Here is a 15,470-nt window from a genome sequence, read left to right as displayed (position 1 = left end):
CTGTTGATTGCAACTTAATAAGATATTTACATACATGGCTGATTTAAGGCTATGGCTATGTCTAACCTGCGGAATCCAGGCATGCTTCCCAGCTCCTGCAGCCATGCGCACATGGGCGTGCCCAGCTCCCTGTTAACTCCCTTCCTTCCTCCTCCTCCTCCTCCTCCACACCCCTATTTCCAGCCCCACCAGGTCCCCCCCAGACAATGAGGGACACAGTTATGGTGCACCCCCCACACTCCAATCAGAGCCTGTGGGAGCATGCTCCACTGTGTCTGCAGCAGCCTGAAGTGCAGCTTTGGCTAGTAGCAAATATTTTGTGAGCTGAGTCTTTTCTGGATATCGTTCTCTAATAGTTTTGGTGTGAAAAAGCAAATCTTTCCTCACTCTCAAAAGCAGAAACAAGTTCAGATCGTATTTAAAAGAAATTACTTTAGCAGCTTGATGCAATATTTTTGTAAAGGAATATGAGCATTCAGCTCAGCCAGTCTGGTAACAAAGGACACACAGACTCAGTATAAGCAAGCAGAGCATTTTTGTGGCTAAATCACAGTGCACTGGAAGTGTATTCCTAGGTGTCCCTAGTTCAGGGTTGGCCATCTGTATTTTGTCAACAATAGCAATTCACTTTTTAATGAATGTTTAAAATCTCAATTCCCCCAGGAGTAACAGCTGTAGAGAGCATCAGCTATTGCTGAAAGAACAGAGATTCTAGGAATAAACAGAATACTGTAGAATGGCATAGAGGAACAGGTGACCTCATTATTCTGGAAAATGTCTCCTTCTGAACCACAAGGAAATTTGACAATTGAAAAGGTTAAGCCTTGAACAGTGGAGTTTCACAGAGATAGAGTGAAAGCAAATTTGAACCCCTTGTGTACTTACGGCAGATCTGTATTATGTGCCATATATTATCATGTTGCGTTTGGCTTTACTGTTGTTGCATCTTTATTAATGATGGGCCAGAAATAAAACCCAGATGTAAACATACCTGCACTTCCAAGGGCCTTGGCTTTAGCTAACAATACAGCAGCTGAAAGCCATCCTGAGCACATTTTGTTCTAGAAGGTTCATACTCTTTTAAAGAAAAACAAACAAACAAAAAAAAAAAAAAGGAAAATACTTGAAATAACAAGTAAATTTTCTGTTATAAAATAACAATGTATTATCTTGCTTGCTATAATTTAAATGAATCTTGGCCATACTGATAGGTATAATGAATAAGTCTGACTTTAAGAAGAAATGGAGGACAGCGATTTTACTCTCTAATAAGCAGAATAGTAGGAACACAGAGTACACCATTTTCTTACAGTCAAGGATTTTCATTGTTGGAGTTTATTAGAGAAGTTACAGACCGGCATTTTGCAGCCAGACACTGAGGTTTGCACTGGATTATTGGGTTGTAGGACAGAAAATCATATAAAGAAGGAGATGTCCTTATTCCAATTGGAATGGAAGAGAAAAATATCCACTGCTGACAGGCCTACTCACTCACAAGTCTATTGGTCACAACATGCATAGCAGTAGACATTGAATAGCTTAGGAAAGAGTTTGGTACATCTGGTTAAAGCGAAGTGTAAGAGCTAAAGGAGAGCAAAACACTATATGTCAATATTTGCCCTACTGAGGAACAGCAGATATACTGTAAATGAAAGATACCATACAAAAAGAAGTAACCACATGTATTTCAGCCCTGTACCCCAGCTGCAAAACATTATTTGAAGTTATAAGGTTATAATGGTTGCACAGCTGTAAGAAGGTGGGGGTCATCCATTTTACATACATATTCAAATTAAGAATGCAGGGCTGCTGGCACAGAGCACCATTCATGATGTGGCCCAAAGTTAGGAATGTGTAGAAAGATCATAAAAAAAAATAAATCACTTTCCTTTTACTCATTTGGAGATGGCCTGTGGACATTTTCACTCATCTCTTGGTTGTGCATGGTTAGGTTTGAAGATGAGAACCAATGAGCAAACTGGAAACTTAAAGCGCAGATGGATAGAAAATTCAGAAGCCTCAGACAAAAAACCCTCATCCCAAAAGCCTTAATTTACACCAAATTCCAGTGGTACCTAGATCCCCTAGGTCTTTCTTGTTCAGTATTCAAATGGGTTTCGAGAAACCCACATCTGTCCATGGCCATAAGGATGCATGACTTGCTCCCATTGAACTTCCTATCATCCAAGTACGGTGGTTCTTTTCTGTAAAGCTGATTTACAGATGAGTAGGTCCCAATATATACTGGTGCATGCAGGATGTTCTTCCCCAGGTGTAATACTTTGTTTTTCCCTGTAGAACTTAATGACATTCATCTTAGCCCACTCTCCAGTATGTCAAGGTACCCCTGAAAGACAGTATAACCATCTGGTGTATTAACTGCTCTTTTATTCTTTGTGTTTGCAGGCTTGCTGAGGGTGCATGCAGCTCCATTATCCAGGTAATTAACAAAGCTGTTAAAGAGTACTGACCCCAGTACAAGGGCCTGAGGTGTCCCACCACTAGTGAGTGCAGTCCTGCTAGACTTTATGCATCTGATCATAACATTCTGATGGCAGCAGTTCAGTTACTTTTCTGCCTACCTTGCTCTATCTTTCTAGTCCATACTTCATTTTCACTATGACAGTGTTACAAGAGAAAGAGTTGAAAACCTTGCTGAAAACTACATAAGTGTGTATGCTTTCCCTTTATCAAACAACACAGTCATTTCAAATGTAGGCTATCAGCTTGGTCAATCGTGATTTTCACCTTCACAACCCATGCTGACTACTTGTAAGACGACTCATCTTTTCCTTCAAGTTTAGAAGTGTTTTTCAGAATTATTTGTTCCTTCATCTACTCAGCATTTGAGGTGAGATTGATCAGCCCACTACCTTCTTGTCCTTTTTGAATGGAAGAGTGGCAGTTGTCCTCACAATCCTGTTTGATCACTGTGCTCAGAGTGAATTCACTGTTTGTAAATATCAGCCTCTTTCCTCATGGGCTCTTCAGTTGCCTGTGTCAGGAAGTTAACCTCTATACACTCCAGCAAGATTCTGGATTTCTTGTGCCCTGCTATGGTGTCCCCTCAATAAATATCAGGTAGTTCATATCCTTCTCATGAGGCCAAAGATCTTTTTATTGTCTCTGATGCTATATGCACTGTGGGCCTCCTACTGCAGAAGTTTTACTCTGTGACACAGGTCCTCCATCACTATATGTCTACTGCAGCTAGGAACAATATATTCTCCAACCTCATTGAGTTATATTCCCTTCACCCCTGGACCAACAGGGCTTCATCCTCTTTCCAGAGTTCAGTTTGAGTTTATACCAAAGTTATCACAAGTTGCTGCCTCGTGGCAAGTCATTACCATTAACGAACATATGTACAACATCCCAGTTGTGTTAGATTGTTTGGACTGCAACAGCGTTGTTTGTTTACCCGTCTATTTCTAGAATTTGCTTATCAGTTCTCCTCAAAACCTTGCAAGGAATTGAGAGAACACAGAACACAAATCCAAACATATTCAAAGCAATTTTTCCCCTTGAAGTTTCATCACTAGGCAAGATAAGGTACTCTCATAAGCTTTATTTCAGAGTATAATACTAGAAGTTGATGTAAGAATTGTAACTACACAGTAAGTCATGGGTGCCCAATGTTTTGGTTTGCCTGGGCCACACTGAGTGAAGAGAAATTGTCTAGTGCCACATCTACGAAGGTTGTTCCAGAACTAATGCCTCCTAATTATTTCCATGGAAACGGCAGCTGATAAAAACAGCAACAATAACACTACTTAATAGAGCAAATGCTCAGCTACAAAGCACTCCTCAACATAGTCATCACCACTGACAAAGCATCTTCAGCACTGATGAACAAATGCCTGCATGCAGTAACAATCTGCACCAGTTGAGGTGACCCACTGTCACCCCTACTGAAACATACCACCCTCACTGTGCTCACACCCACTGTTCAATCTCCATCAATGTTCAGCAAGTGCTGATGAATGGAAACTTCTTCCACATGGAGGAATTCAGTGACACTTTTGCTTCATATGAACTTCCATTCTGTCAAACACCATTCTGTTAGACTACCCCTCTCCTACTGTCTGTCACATGGTTCGGTGCTATAATGCAATGGAAAGTACAGCAATGACAGCACAGCAACAAAGTAGTAGGCTGTATCAAGCAAGGATATGCAGCAGCCACTGACATAGAAACACAGGAAAAAAACTACTTACCCTTAGAAGGGGGCTCAAGTACATGGGAATCTCCACCAAGAAACTCTTGCTTCCACTGCCAGCCCTTAAATATGGTCTGGGAAGGGGTGGATCATGGCTCAAACCCTTCCATCACTCAGGTGCATTGATTGCACCTGAGCACCACTGGGTTGGCCCTGCCTTCCCACCAGGTACTGAATCACTGGTTCAAGCCCTGACTTAGCATTTCTGCTATGTATGGCAACAAAATGTAATGGAGTATTGGTGGGAAGGTACAACTTCTACTGTCATACCACCAACATCTACTTCTGACATCATGAGCCACAATAATATAATAGGAAGCATTACTTTCAGAGCAGCCCTCATGAAATATATAATATAATGTACATGAGAACAAAACTCATTTTAACTGTTAATGTTCTGTGTGTTTTTTTTTTTAAAATTCAAATATATAAAAAAGAAACAAAGACATAAAACTAGCAGGATATTTGACCTTGTTTTAATGAAACTATCGCATCAGGCTGGTTTGATGGAAATGGCTGCAATTCTTAATGAGTTCTTAAGACATTCATCAGAATTTTTGATGAAATCTTACTCTTCCTGTGCTTCATCCTTGAAAAGACTTGTTCACAAGTGTGCATACTGCCAAAAGCGACAATGAATAAGGTGTGATTGTGAAGTGAGCTGTATTTCCCTCTGGTATGAGAGGGTTTACAGAAGTCTGGTAGAGATATGATCAAATTTTAGATTGAAACTCTATGCATTCCATTGAAAATTCACAAGTAATGTATTTATGTTTGTCAACAGTTTACGGGCTGGTTTGGCCCAGTTCCATGACTAGTGGGACAGAGTGATTTCGCAAAATCCACGCCTCCAGAGAAGGGAAAGAAGGGACCCCAAAATAATTAAAAACAACGGCAACGATCAGAGGAGAAACAAACTAATTTACTAAATATGGTATCAGAATACAAGATAACACACCATAATACAATATAATTAGAATTGAAGCTAATAAATCAAATACAATGAGAGAGAGAGAATGTCCGAAGGGTGGATAGGCCTCACCATAACGCTGACGTGAGATGCTCAGCCCAGTTGAGCAGCAGGGAGAAGAGCCTGATGAAGAAGAGCCCATCAGGTGACCTTGCCAGGGGCTATATCTCCTCTCTGACTGCAAAGTCCCCTGGGGAATGTAGTTCTCTTCCGGACAGGTGCCCGGAACTGGAGCATTAACACCTTAACTCCCAATGCACTTCATGATGTTATGATGTGGAATATCGATAACCAAAAATCATAAAACCATGACAATGTTGACTGAAAATGAAGTTGCAAATAATAATAAAAAAAAATCATGATATTTTGGCAGTCTTGAAACTTTTTCTCAAATTCCTTTATCAAAACAGTATGGCTGCATATTTTTTGCTATTCACAGGATTGTGTTTAGCCAGTGTTTGAAAATCCATAACTATTTGTCTTAACTTGATCTGGCTCTGCACCGCACTCCCAGTGCCCTGGTTTCAGCCCAGATAGGATTAATAATGCACTGATGTTCACTTGGTGCTGAGTAATGGTTGTGCACTTTGGGCTGGGCCAGGCCACATCAGGCAGATCTGCTGCCATAGTGGCTTGGGGCAGGGTGTAGTTGCAGTGCAAACTGATGGGGCTGCAGGTTGGACATGCCTCTAATAAGAGATTAATCAAATCATAAAATAAAAGTGAATCTTGAAATTGTCTCATATTTCATTGTTAAAAAACAAATATAAAAGTATCTCAATATATCTCACTGGATCTCTTAGTTACTGCTTTGCCTATGTTCAGTTGCAGTTGTTTGACTTCCCTATAATCTCTACTTTGGTAACTTCTGAATTTCTTACTAGGATCAGTAGGCTGTCACTGATTTATGTAAACATTCCAGATTCAGCAAGAGAAAAATGTATTTATATATAAGAAGATTATGTGGAAATAGCAGAAAACATGTCCGAAGGATATAGGAAGATCTAATTCTAGGCAAAGTCAAATAGGCCTAGAGATCCTCTGCTTTGAACACAGAGCTGGCACAAAAAGAGGTGAGAAGACAGAAGTCTTTAAAGGAAACAGTCAAGAGGCTAGCACAAGAAGACATGGGGAGAATGGTTCTGGAGCTTGGACCTGAGTATATCAAAACTTAGGTTTCAAAATATTGGCTATTTTTACTGTGCACATCCTTTACAAATAGAATTGTACTTACACTTCAGTTTATTAAACTGAAGCAAATCTACTAGGCAGAGACAATACCAGAATAAAGGAAATAGTGAATGCAGCGTGATTGTCAAACACATGTATGTTATGCCATTTCAAATGCCTGAAGATTTCCAGTCAACTCATCAGACATTGCTCCAGAAAGACACAGGTCTTATTGCCAGCCCCACACTGCTGTCCCAGGCACCATATTGCATCTCAAATGGTACTCATCATCTTTATTTAGGCAAATGAACATAAGATGTTTGGACAGAATGTGTGTAAGCTGTATAATCTTGTCCCACCTGTCATTGCAAGCTACAACTGGCTATTTTGCAATCATATATTTATTTTCCTACATTCCTCAGCCCTCATGATTGGTTGGGATTTAACAAACAGTTTTCAAAGAGAAATCCAAAAGGAGAGAGAGGCCTCATAAATCATCCCAGACAAAAAAGAATAACCTGTTCATTCAGAAAACTCAGTGAGTCCTAAGATTTCTAATCACAAGCCAAATGCTCTTGGCTACAGAGGTTCCATCCTTCTTTATGGGCTACTAAATAATGCTCTTCTTTGTATTTAATAAGATCTTTTGAAGCACTGGAAGGAAGAGTCTGCCCATGCATTCTGCGATGGAGCATCTACCTTTTCTGAAACCAGATTGCAAATATCAGCTAATATTTAACTACCTATTCATGCCAGGAAAAAAAAAATAGTCTGAATTTAGACCATGCACATCTGCTATACAAAAGACTGGCACAGAATTGTTTCAGATAAATTTCAGTGGAAAAAGGTGCGGAATATTTTCTATGTGAAGAAGATTGGGCAGACCAGGACTGTTCTGCTTGGATAACAGACCACAGAAACAGTAATAAACGTCTATAAAAACACTGAATGGCAAAAAGAAAGTGGATAGGAATAACAGTTAATGGATTCTTCCATTGCAAGAACTATGAAATAAAAGTACTGGTTGGCAGTATCAAAGCACATTGAAGGAAGAGATTCTTCATGCAAGACACGTCATGCAAAGCACATGCAAACTAAGTGAATCCTTTTTGAAAGGTGTTCCAGGAGATTAGATTTTATATTGTGTGAAAAGTGAGCAGAAATATTCATGGTAAAATGAATAAATAGTATTAATTACGCAGTTAAATTGCACATAACTGATGGCAATTTGTATTTGGTCAGAAAACTATCGTAAGCGCTCGCACTTAAGCAAAAATAACCCCTAGTAATTCACACTGACTACTCTCAGACAGAAGATCCTGATGTGGAGAGGATACTAATCTGTCTGGTGTGCCCGTTCTTATGTCCCCCATATGCCTGAAGTAGAGCTGCACCTTGCAAACAATGAACCCTAAGCTAACATCTGTCTCTGTGATTTTGAGCAGGAACATCATTCTGGAGTTCCAAAACTCCTTCTGAAACTTGTTCATTCCCAGCATTATCTGATGAAAAGAATAATGAAAAAGAACACTTTGTTTTAAAAGCCCCAACCAACTCCTCTGTTATCCAAACCAAAACTCCACACTTTCCTGAGGCTTCCTTGCCAGAACCACAAAAGCATTGGCGCTTTCTATAGGCTCAGGCACTGGGAAAATGCAATACATATCTAAAGAAGACAGATTGCCTGTCCTTACTGCAATGATTTTAAGGCCCAGTGCTCCACAGGGGAGAGACAGAAGACAGCCAGGAAAGACATCACAAAAATAGACTATGAGCTTATAAATCATCAGTGCACTTCAGACACAGAAGCTAGAAAGATGACGTCTATTTTGAAGATTAACTATGATAAACTTTGCTAAAGCAAAGCAAGCAGATCTTTTTATATCAATAAAATGCAGAATACTCTGGGGACAATAAAGGAACCTTACTTCTGCCTCCAATTGACAAAAAAAAAAATCAAAAAGCTTTATTGAGACAGACACTGGAATGGGTTATTTTTGCCCTGTACTGAAACATAACCTCCAGACCATAGGTGGGAGGAGGATTGGGGAACTTGCATGCAATTCAATCTAGTATGGAAAAAATATACGTTCTTATGATGATTTTCTAACACTAAAGAATTTGTCTATTTTAATAAGCCCAGAAAACCTAGGTGTCTGGTGATTTCTTGTCATAAATCAGGAGCTCGTTAAAATGAAAAAAGTATGAAAGGAAGGCAAAGATTCTGGCAAGAGTCTTGAGAAAACAATTGAAAAGCATTTTTGAAGTTTCATACATTTTCATGCAATATGTGTAAAGGCCTCAGCTCTAAGCACTAGTAGCTCTGAAGACTGCCTGCTAAGTACCTAAAAGCTCCTAAACTTGCTGAATTTTAGACCATGTATTCAGTTTTCTGCTTGAGTCTGGATATTGCCTGCTTAGAGTGAAGTGCAAAGCTGTGGTTGTGGGAGGGAGGTACAGAAAGTCATGCTACCTGACCAACAGGAAATTCAAAGTGCATCAATTGTATGAGTCCAAAGAGCTGTTGAAAAGTAAGATAAGGTTCAGAAGGGGATTACTGTGTCCTAAATGTGATATTTTTATTGAGAGGGCAGTGCTTAAATTACATTTTTATGAGCCAGCGTGGCATACCATCACTTTTTCATTTTACTGGGAAGCTTGCTGGGACTTCTCTGGTTCACAGCTGCAGAATGGATTAATTTTATCCTCCCTTGAATAAGACCTTCAGTCCCACTGTAGCTTCTAACTTGGAAACAATGTACAAGGATACTACAAGACATAAATGGTTACATCATCAGATTAGAAGAGGAATAGGAACAAAAATGGATTGTACACAGTGTTCAACTATGACTTGATTCAGTAAAAAATATTTATGTGCATGCTAGTCTTAAGAGTCCGTTTGGTAAAGCAGTAAAGTATGTTCTTGGGCTTAACTGAAGTTAGTGGAACTTACAGAGGTCCTGAAGATACTCACATGCTTCACTGCTTCATTAAGTGAAAATACAAATATCACAGAGCAAGGTTTATCCTCAGGGAATTCCACCTAAATACTGAGTGACATAAACCTATAAATCACATTAAGGATATTTACTATTAAAATGCATGAACAAAAATGTGCTAAGGGAAGTGCAGATTGCATGAGAACTAAGCCTCAGAACAACATTTTGTTTAACAAGATATCTGAGACATAAGACTTGTTTAAGTGTAAAATCAGAAGTAACAACAGTGAAACCAAGGCCAATGCAGCTGAGGTCAATATTAAACCCCAGAGAAAAAGCATGGGGGAGGGGGAGAAAAACGGAAAACTGGTCCTCAGAGAATGAGATTAATGATGATAAGTTAGGCAGTATAGTTCTACTTCCAAAAGCCAGGCTTAATCCTTGCTCAGGAGTAGACGCTGTGCCACGTATTTAATCTATCCCTTAGAGGGAGTCAAAAGGATCAAAAGCATCACACAGATATTTTAAGGGAAAGGTCATATTCCCATTGAGGACTAATGACTATATCCCTTTCTTCAAGCATGGAGATTTCTGGTATGGGAAGTAAAACTGCAGTGTTTCCAATGTTAACTCTGGCTGTAGGGTGTCTGCTGTCACGTCAGCTTCTTGAACCCTTCCCCTTTACTCCAAACTGCCCTCATGCTGGGAGCCTGCAGCTCCCTGTGTTTCTCCTTCAGCTTTTCCATACCTTTCAACAAAGGGATTTCTTTAACAAAATGGAGCTCTATGATCAGATCACCCGAAGCCACTGCTATGTCTCAAAACTACCAAAGCCTTTGTGGCTACAGAATAATTGTAGAGAGCTGCTATAATTTAAGAGCAGGGATTTTTTTTCCACTGTAGTGGTTCAATGTGTGTTGTGTGCACACATGTGCTTCAGCACAGATGGAGATTCAAATGAATATCAGACCCTTTGGTGTGAGTTCAAATTTCCTGAAGGTGTTGGAATGTCTGTAAAACATCAGATGCCCTTTTGGTTGTTTTTTATAAATACATTTTAATTCTCTGCTGATTTGACATTTCACTTTATTTAGAAAAAATGGGGGAAAGAATGACAATATATTGAAAAATGTTGTCAAAGAAGAAAAAAAAAAAAAGAAAGGAAAAAGGGAAGAGAAGAGGCTTGTACACCCTGGCAGCTACCTGCCTTTCTACAAAGCCACCTATGATTCTTCTACAACCACAAACAAGCCAGGTTTTCTTTGTCCTCAGTCCAGAAAGGAAGTTCAAAATATGTACATCTACTCCAAAGCTATTAATCTTTTTTACAAGATTACTGAGAGGAATAGAAAACCATTATCATCTTTCCTAAAATAAGTTTTCACAAAAGCTTCAGGATTCCCAAAAGTAAAGGTTTAATTCTTTCTTTTTTTCTCTCCTAGCCCATTTGCCTTCTAATAATTACCTTATGACAAATTTACTTTTGTATTAATTGTATCTTCAGGAAAAAAATAAAAAATAAAAGGAGAGGGGGAAAAAAAAGGAAATCTTTCTTATCTATTGTGTTTAGTACCATCCAGAGCTGGCATTACCTTCAACTTACTACTGTCAGTGCAGTCCCTTGGGTACACACCTCAAAGGCCAAAGGATGCATTGTATGAAACAGTTTCTAAATGGTCACAACACTTAAAAAAAAAAAAACAACAAGAAATCATAAGCCATTAGATTTTGCAAAATGGTTTCAGTTGCATACTGAAAGTAACATAAAGCAAAACAGCAACAGAGATCAGACTCGAGCTTCTAAACAAATGTCATCGCTGCTTAGACTTCAGTGAGGATGTTAATTATTATCACAAAGTGAAGAAACCACAGAATTGTTGGACCAAACACAGGTTTCATGTGGAGAAAGTAATACAAACAAACGAAAAACATACATTATTTTCCATGGAGTTCAGAAAAGATCCATCTATTTATTCAACAAGCCTTGGAGATCCTCCTCCTGTACAAACTAACCTACTGCAACACAACTTGCATCCCAAGGTTATTGCAGCCTCCCACCCGCCTGCAATTTATTAACAATCTCAGCCATGAGATTACAACTGGAATTATTCTGAGTTCTGTTAAGAAAGAGCTTTTTACATTAAATCTGCTTAGCTGTATTACGATAGTAACATGGGAGGAGCAACCTTACCCCATGTGCTCACATTGCAATTCTTTAAGTCACATAAATTAAACTTAAGATACATAATTATTCTGCCTGGTTATGTGACATGGGATAAAACTACAGAAAAAGTGTATATGCCATACCATACAGTTGAGCCATGCACCTGGTGAAAAGCATGGAGTACAATTATACCGTAAGGAACAATGACACATAAAGTTCAAAACTTATCCTACAGAAAAACCAGTACCAGGGACTTCACATTAGAAAGCCCCCAGTAAGCACGTTTTGAAGAATTTAGAAGGTGTTCTTTTCCCTCTTCAATTTAAGGTGATTTGTGACCTGAAGCTAGATAAAATGTAGCATATCCTAGTCTGTATTTAATGCTCAGTATTTATGGACAGAGCTAACAATAAAATTACATACAACATGCAGGGGAAAACAGAGATCAGGTAGTTCACTGATCTTTTCTCTCATAGTTAGAAGGATAGATCATTTCCCGGTATGAACTCACCAGTATGGGCAACATTTAGAGCATTTCCTTGCTATGTACTGATATCATTTAGGAAAAAAAAAAAAAAAAAAAAAGCTATGCTGACAAATTCGGACTTTGGCCCTGTTACCACAACTGCCTGAATCATCATCTGACTGTCAGATCTGCTTTTTGGACTGGTCACAGGCTGCACTTTATAGGTATAAATAATGGCTGTACAGTGGTTTAAAAAGACAAAATACAGTTTGAGTGAAGGCAAAGGAAATTTGCAAGTGTCTTACAAAAGTGATTGAGCAAATTCCACAGAAGTGACGATTCAAGTCAATCACAACGAACTCTTGAAAATTCCTAGCAATACAAGACTAAAACCGACTGACTACAATTGCTTTAGTGAAAGTAACTTTGAATTGTGGACAGTCAACATGAACAGTTTGAGACACCTCACTTAGTTTAACTTATAAAAGATTAAATATAGTCTAGATTTTCAACTGATCTAAAACAATTCCATTCCTGTATTTTTAGCTGATTAATTTTTTTAAAAACGCCTCATACTTAAAAATTTGCAAGCAAGCCAATGCTGCACAAACCACACCTTTTCTTGAATTTATTGCCATCTTTTTAGAAAGTTTATTTAAAAGAATATAACCCAAATATGTGCTTTGCTATGAAATGTACTTTTCAAGTTCATTTTGCCAGAGAAAATACTCATTTTCCAGAATGGCATATTTCATTTGCTACCAAAGAAGACTGACTGTAACATAAAGCTAGTGGCTCCTTTAGAAGAAAGAGAAACAATTTGACATGGTAGGTCTGGTATATCCTTCTGCAATATCAAATGAAGCCCTACATTTTCAAATTGATGCATGGGAATTTAACCACGTGGTGCCCATTAAAGAAAATGCCAGTTCTCATAGTTTATGAGGTCACCAGAAGTCCTTGATGGAATTACACTCCCATCCTGCACGGCTGATTCTCTTGTATCACAGACAGAGTCTGGACCAATGCTCATAAAGTCAACAAAAGAATCTGCAGACATTTCAGTCACATTTGAATCAAGAATTTCCACTGGAACAAGAGAAATAAGAGAGAACTACATTACTGAACAATTGTTAATTTAACAGCAAGGCATGGATCCTGTGTTGATACATATTCCTGTATAGTAGGAGGGAAATAATGTCTTCCTGTGATAGTGCTGGATGCATCTGATGGAAAAAGAAACACTGGGGAATATTCCTTGAAAAAACAAAGGACATCCTGTGAGAACTACAAAATAATTCTTTAAGAATCCCTAGCTGCTATTCTACAAAACATAAAACATGGTATACTTGAAAAATAAACATTCTTGGCTCTTTGTGCATTTTAAGAATTTAACTGTACTGATATACATCTCTCAATTTTCTGTTTATTGGACTGAATCATTAATATCCATCACACACTAATAAAATTCTCCTTCCAAATGTGAAACAATCTTTTTGTATAAAGACTTTGCAAGTTGCTTTACTTTAAAGCATAGTTTAAAAAAAGTCTACAATTTATTGGTATCTTGATTTTCATATTTTCGCAGTTGGAATATGAGCTTGCTTTAGTGATAAACTGATATATTGATAGAATGCATTCCAGTTTGTTAGGTTTCAGGTAGTGCCCTTTGGTTATATCAATAGAAGCACATGAACTCAATATAGTCTCCTGGATCTGTGTATGGAAGATCTAATTGTTTGATTCAGAAATCAGCTTTCTGCCAATCCATGAGATAATATTCAACATTAAAACAAGGACCAGTAATTTTCTAGGAATTTGTGTGCATATCTAACATAGTCAGGATTAAATTACAGTAAGAAGTTCTTAACTAAAGAATTCTTAACTAAACTAGTTAAGAATGTAGAGAGCAATTTGGCAATTTGTATGCATACATGCAATAATACATACACACTTTGTAAACAAATGTCTAGAAAAAGGCAGACATGCTAATTGAAGGAGATCTGCACATAGCAAATAAATAATCTCTCTGAGAAACCAACAAGTTTGGAAGCGTAACAGCAACAAGATTAAGATAATTGCCTTGTATTTCCACAGGTGCTTGGTGTCTAAGGTTTAGTTAAGTGGATAGTGAAATACTGATTTTACAGCAACTCCCAGATCAGTCCAAGTGGTAAAATCCCGATGTTTCAATGTAGAAACTGAACTAGGAAATACATACAGTATAATAATAACTGTACTGCTTCTGAATTCTAATGTCTTCTAATGTCTTCTAATGTCTTCTAATGTACTTGTTGCCCTGTCTGTCCACAAGCTGGTTAGGTCACCTCTCAGATAAGTGTGAATTAACCATACACAGAAAGCAGAACGGTATCAAATGAATTTCTGGAGCAGCTGTGGAGGCTATGGCAAAGTTTCAGATCCTTTGAATAGCTAATCCCAGTGGTACCATGGCTTTTCATTTTCCAGGAAAGATTCTTTTAACAAGGCTGGAGTATATTTTCTTCTGTCTTTTGTTTTGGTCTCTGTTATTACTATTCTTCAGAAATTTAAATAAAAAAAAATAAGACAGGGAAGTTCAGAGTAGAGTACCTTTTTCATTACAAAGCATTGAATCACCCCATAAAGGACAAAGTTTACAGCAGAAATCTGTGAAAGAAGCATTGTGTACCTATGTTCCCATCCAAACCTTAAGATAAAGCCTGTAATATTTTACACAGCCTGACTGCCTTTGCCTGGCTGTGCTTAAATGTGCAGTCAGAATACACACAGCTGGCCTGGGTTATTCCCCTCTCCCATCATCTCTTCACCCCTCTCAACGTCAAGCTTCAGATAAATTTTACTGATTAAGACAATACTTTGCAGAAGGAAAAATATGCATTCTTCAAACTGTACAACTGAACAGTGCTATTTCACTAATAAATAAGTCCAGGGCCTCAACTTAAAAGCAGGAAAGGCAAGGGCTGGTGTGGTGGGTGGAAGTAGGAGAGGAGGGAGCCTGATGCGGTGGGCTGTAGAGGGGGACGTTTCAGACCTTGAGCTGGAGCCAATGCCAGTCACGCAACACCATTTAAACAGCACTACCTCCAAAGTGCATGTTTATTTCTGCAAAGTGTCTGACTTCCATCAGAGGGTATTTTGTATGAGTTGAGAGGAAAGCTGTCCTTTCTTTTTATAAACAACATAACTTAGGTAAGTATTTGACTTGGATAAATAGTTTGCAAGCAGTGTAGAACGAGTAGTTTGGAATTTCCAATCTCTCAGCTTACGCTTACACTCTACTGCCCTGTTTTCAAGGAAGAATTCACGTCTGATACAAAGGATGGAGCATTACAACATCAAATTTAATATGATTTAAATATAGACTGCAAAGATTAAAATAAAATAAGTACTTTGAGGCTGTTGTTCAGATTAAACCTTTCAGTTCTTTTACTTTCACCATCTGCAGGGACTACTCTAATGATACTGTCTCCATGTTTGCATGCATGCTCACCCATTGAGAGCTCCTCTTTTCTTCCCCACCATCTTTAATAGGCTGAAGC

Source organism: Centrocercus urophasianus, unplaced genomic scaffold, assembly GCF_019232065.1.
Source record: "Centrocercus urophasianus isolate 14NV4802_14NV808 unplaced genomic scaffold, USGS_Curo_1.0 seq_16, whole genome shotgun sequence".
In the NCBI taxonomy this organism is placed as follows: domain Eukaryota; kingdom Metazoa; phylum Chordata; class Aves; order Galliformes; family Phasianidae; genus Centrocercus; species Centrocercus urophasianus.
This window is presented reverse-complemented; position numbering follows the sequence as displayed.